We start from the raw sequence: 5,632 nt of genomic DNA on the forward strand, positions 1-5,632 counted from the left end.
GAGCCAATGATGATGATGATCGAAGCCGCATGAGAAATTAACGAAAATTAGCAAATTAGCCATCTGTGAAAATTACAGTTAAAGGCTCTATGCTCTTGATTTTCCAAATCTCAACACGAGCTTTAAAATTGTTTTTAAAGCAAAATGAGGAAGAAAAACAGAGCAGTAAAGGGTAGCAAACAAATAACAGAAAACTAGAAACTTGATTTTGAACCTGTTAGTGCCGGTTGTTTGAACGCTAATCAAAACTTGATTGTAATCAAATATTTAATTAAAATCAAATACGTTACATTTTGAGGTTATGTTGACTGCTTTATTTTATTCAATTTTATTATTTTGCGTTTTAATTTAAAATAAACCATAATTAAACTCTTTCTGTTGTTAATTTCATGTTTTTCTTTACAAATCAATGATAATAATAAACAATTTTTAATAATTTTGACAGCTGCTGTGACGGATTTGATTATAATTAAATATTTAATTACAATCAAATTTTGATTATCGTTTGAACAAGCGGCCCTAAGTGTTGTTCTAAGCGCATGCCAGTTTACGGCAAGTGGCATGAAACAAAATATCCACTATCTAATATCTGTATCTATTTAACGATTGAGTTTTATTAAACCATAAAAGTCTAAGACAAGACAAATTAATTGCTTTATTATTTTACTTTACAGGATATTGGGAAACGTATTTGCGTTGTTGTTTAAATTTTTTGTGTGACTCATTTTTGACTTACATGCGGACTCACTCATGTGCGGACCTAAAACAAAGAAAAAATACATTAAGGGAATAATCAACACATAATTTTAATATTTTGTAAAAAATGTTTTTGTCAACTTTTGTAATTAATTACGTCTTCAGCATTGAGCAAAACCACATTAAAGCGATTATTTTTACATGTTTTTGTCAGTTGTTCATATTTTCTCACTTCACCAATCTTTGGAGGATGGAGAAAGAACTGTAGAAACGCTCTTTGCCTTAAAATTAAAGTATTCATTCTTCTTGACTGTAGGGTGTTTTTATTCCTTTTTTTACGATCATTTTAAAAGATTTTTGTTAATATATAACAGAAATAAGTAATCCGCAATAGTACTACTACTGTATTCATTACATATTTATTTCTCTACATGCATTCGCTGCACAAGATTAAACTTTTTTTTTTGAAAAAGTTTACCGCATCCACCATAAGGTGATTAGGGAGAGATACAGTGTAGGTGTACAATTCTAATAGTTTAAATTTAATAATATAATCCTATACATTTTAAATATTCCAAGTCAGCATAATTTAAGTCTGTACCTAAGAGTTTATTGATATTGTTTGGAATATTGAATCTGTTGCGTTCGTTTACAAAAAGTGGACAGTCAATTAAAAAATGTTTAACACCGTTTGTTTCATCACAAATGTCACATTTAGGGGGATTATCTCTGGTAAAAAGGTACGAATGCGTATATCTTGTATGGCCTAAACGTAGACGAGTAATTATGGTTTGCAGTTTTCGGTTTCGAGTTCTAGGTAGCCATGGATAAACATTATCTTTAAATTTCCGTAGTGTTGTCTGTGAATAATTCCATTCTTGATTCCACTTACACGTGACTAAATCTTTTATAGGTGTTTTTGTATTTCCTGCGGGATTTCGACACTCCGTTACATCTGTTACGACACTTTTCGACACTTTACTTGCGCACTGGTCTGCAGCTTCGTTTCCATCAATACCAATATGAAATGGGATCCATATGAAGGTAATGCGTCTGGAATTTTCTTCAACTTTTTTAGTTCAGATTTTACCATTTTTTCTAGGGAGCTTTTAGAATACATATGACTTAAGGTTTGTCATGGTGTTTTGAACACCAAGGGAATCACTTAGAATCAAGCATTTTGGTATTTTATGATTGTTGATATGTTCAAGAACTTTGAGTATTGCATAAAGTTCAGCAGAGAAGATACTGAAATATTTGGGCAGTCTGAATTGAAATTGATTGTTAGACGTCACATATGCAGCACCAACTACTGTGTTGCATTTGGATGCATCTGTAAATATCCTGCCGCAATTTTCTCCATGTTTGTTTATGATTGAATTGAGGTTATTTTTAATAACAGCCGGATTTGTAGAATGCTTATTGAATACAGTAAGATTATAATTTATTTCGGTGGTATTGGTACACCAAGGTGGAGGATGGTTCAAATTTATTTGAAATATGTCTCGAAAATCTAGGTTTAAATATCTTAGATAGAATCGAATTCTCTCATAGAAAGGTTTGTGTGAATTAGATCTATTTTGACGTGTATGTTTGTTATTGAATGTATTATCAAAAATAGGTCTATTTCGATTGGATGCTATAGAAGTTGCATGTGTTAATGTTAAATAAATGCGACGGTGTAGTAAAGCTGGTTCTCCAGTTTCACTATATAAACTTTCTACCAGTGTTGTTCTAAATGCTCCTAGAGCAATTCTTAATGCGGTATTATGTATGCTATCTAATGGTTTTAGTGTTCTGTCGGATGCAGAAATATACGCAATATTTTAGATCTAATTAATGCTTTATATAGACTAATTAGTGTATCGTAATCAGAGCCCCAATCCCTGTTAGATAAATTTCGTAATATATTTAATTGTTTATTGCACGATGCGACAAGTTGATCTTTGTGTTTTTTCGAGGATAGTTTTTTGTCTAACCACATTCCCATGAATTTTATATCTGTTTTAAACATGAGCTCTGAATTAAAAAACTTTAATATTGGTTACTGAAAGCGTGTTTATTAGTGAATACCATTCCCACTGTTTTAGACACGGAAAATTTAAATCCTGTGTCGCAGGTCCATTCTTCCAGTTGTTTTAGAAAATTTTGTAAGAATTTCAAAATAAGTGAAGAATCTTTGCCCTTGATATAGACCACCAAATCGTCTGCGTAAAGACGAGCTTTTAAAGGTTTTTGTAAATTTTTAATTATATCATTTATGGCGATTAGGAATAATGTTGGGTTAATTATAGAACCTTGAGGGGTTCCATTTTCCTCAATATGTTCTTCGGAATATGAACTTTGGAATCTGTCTTGAAATGCTCTTTGTTGTAAAAAGTTTTAATAAATTCTAGAGAGTTTCCCCGGATATTCCATGAGTGCAGCTTTTTTAAAATATTATACCTCAATATTATATCAAAATATTGCTATACAGTGTATCGCTAGTGCTTCCTGGATATCACTTTCTCAATCTAGTATATTATCTATGCCTGATCGATTTTGTCTAACACCATTTTGCTCATTCGTTAGTAGATTTGAACTTTTAATTGTCCAGGTGAGCCTTGTATTGATAATTTTTTTAGTAATTTTCCCATGGAGCACGTCAAACTTATAGGTCTGTAAGATTCCGGGTCTAGACGGGGACATTGAGGTTTAAGAAATGGGAGAACAATAGACTTAGTCCAAATTGTGGGGTACTGGTGTTGCTGCGATATGAAATTAAATATCTGTAGCATAACTTTTATGGCTAAATTAGGAAGTTGCTTCAAAAAAATGGATGGTATCATCTGGTCCAGTACTAGTATCCTTCAAATCTCGAAGTGAATCATTCAATTCATGAAGCGTTAGAGGAAGATTTAGAGGATTATTATTAATTTCAAATGAAAGTATGATTTTCAAGAAAAACATGGTCATAGTTTTCATTGGAAGATATTTTTATATAATTTTGTGCCAATATGTTGGCAATTTCTTTTGGTGATGTAATTATTTGGTTATTTACTTTTAGGTTCAATACTGTGGGTGGCTGTTGAAAACCGGAAATTTTGCGAATTTTTTTTCAAACTTCAGTTATTGACGTGGAACTGTTAAGATTGAACTTGACTGCAGATTATTGGCATTTTTGCATCATTCGTGTCACCGATATAGGAATGTTTTTTTTTTAATAGATCGCCAAATCACATTGCTCTGGATAGGTTACGAATGCATTGACTGAAGGTATTACTTTCCAAAAATATGAATTTACAGTTAAAAGTCCATTTTAGTAAAAAGTAGATTTTAGTAAAATTATGACTTATGGAGTTTGTCAAAGAAGCAATTCAAATTAAGTTTTGGTTGCTGATTTTATTAAAGGTTAAAAACAAAAGAATCACAAACTTCGTTGATATATAAACGTTTACTTGATGAATTGAATTTAAATCAGGTTACATATAAGTCCGAGAGTAATCCTTGTGGGCGCTAATAATAAGAAATTAATGGGATTAATCAGTGAATAGGAGTCAAAGTTAAATTTGAAAGCAATTACTATTTTATGCACTTTGTGGTAATGGACAATATGATGTTTGATATGATTGTGGGAACAGACGGATTGGACAATAAAAAGGCTAACATAAACTTTCCGAAAAATATAAAAAAGTTGACAGGGACATGGTTGGAGTAAAAGTAAAAACTGCGAATGAAAATAAAGACGACAAAACAACGGACAAAGTGAACTTACTAATGGTCCAGGAATTTGAAAACGAAATGAGAGTGTCATCGAAGAAGATTGATATAAACGGAAAGCCTCGAGATTATAGATTATAGACAATTAATTTAAAGAAAGGTGGATAGGAGAATTGGGTAAAAAGAGAAATTTTTTAAACCGAATATGTAAATTAAGGTATAGAAGAAGTGGTTATTTTTAATGCAATAGAAGAATATCATCATTATAAAGTAAATGTGCGTGATTAGAATAATAAAATAGAGGCAGAAATAATAATAGAAAGATGTAATTCGCAATATATATATATCGCCGGTTGTAATGGTTGAGAAAAGTAATGGTCTAGTCAAACTAAATTAATATTTTGTACTTGGTATTGTATGATATATTTTTTAGAAACTACTGAAAATTATGTTATCCTAATGTTAATTTGCAATTGAGTGAAAATTGATATTTTAACTAACATAAAAATCAATTATTAAAAGTAAAGTAAACTTTTTATTCGAAATTCGAAATAAGCAATAATTTAAAAAGTATTAAACTTACCTATTACGGCCAAATAATTCTTTTAAAAAAGTATATTAACAAAAATACAATTGCGAATATTCCAAAGTAATAAATGCATGAATTTGCTTCTTCGGGCATTTCAAACTGCTTTAATTTTGATGTTTCTTATAACTTAACAATTTTTAGACTAAAACGTCACACGGACAGCTGTCGGTTATAGAAATTTGATTACAGCTAATGCTTTTCGGTATCACGTCAAGATATGCTTTCGTAAAGACTTGTTCCACACGAATAGCAACCCTCATGTCGTGTCGTCTTGAGAATGTCATTATAATGTCGCACAGGAAAATCTACATATTTTGTCTTTACCTAATTTAATTAATTTTAATTTTGGATTTTTAAATACCTTTTTTTTTCTATTTATTAGAATTTAGTTTTCTCATTCTGTATTCATTTAACTTAATTTTTATTTAACTATTGAAATAATACTAAATCAAGCTATAAAAACATTTAATAAATTATATTCTTCTTATATTGTTCTTATGTTCTTACAGTTATTATACATATATTGTTGTGAAATTGATTCCTTCTGGAATACTAATCTGCACTTTTATCTTATTAAAAAATTAAAATACACATTATTAATTCACAAAGATATCAACTTAAATCTTTCGTTTGTATGTCTGGAAAGCG

General features: G+C 30.3%; 1 long non-coding RNA gene across 1 annotated transcript; it reads right to left on the reverse strand.

Annotated features, from left to right (window-relative positions):
* Positions 1 to 588: 588 nt before the first annotated feature.
* Positions 589 to 5,198, reverse strand: LOC140433504 (uncharacterized). Its single transcript, XR_011949993.1, has 2 exons — positions 4,979 to 5,198; positions 589 to 760 (listed from the first exon to the last, which is right to left on the reverse strand). It is a non-coding gene; the product is annotated as an uncharacterized lncRNA (long non-coding RNA).
* Between the last annotated feature and the right edge of the window lie 434 nt (positions 5,199 to 5,632).

Source organism: Diabrotica undecimpunctata, chromosome 2 (genome assembly GCF_040954645.1).
Source record: "Diabrotica undecimpunctata isolate CICGRU chromosome 2, icDiaUnde3, whole genome shotgun sequence".
NCBI classification, from domain to species: Eukaryota; Metazoa; Arthropoda; class Insecta; order Coleoptera; family Chrysomelidae; genus Diabrotica; species Diabrotica undecimpunctata.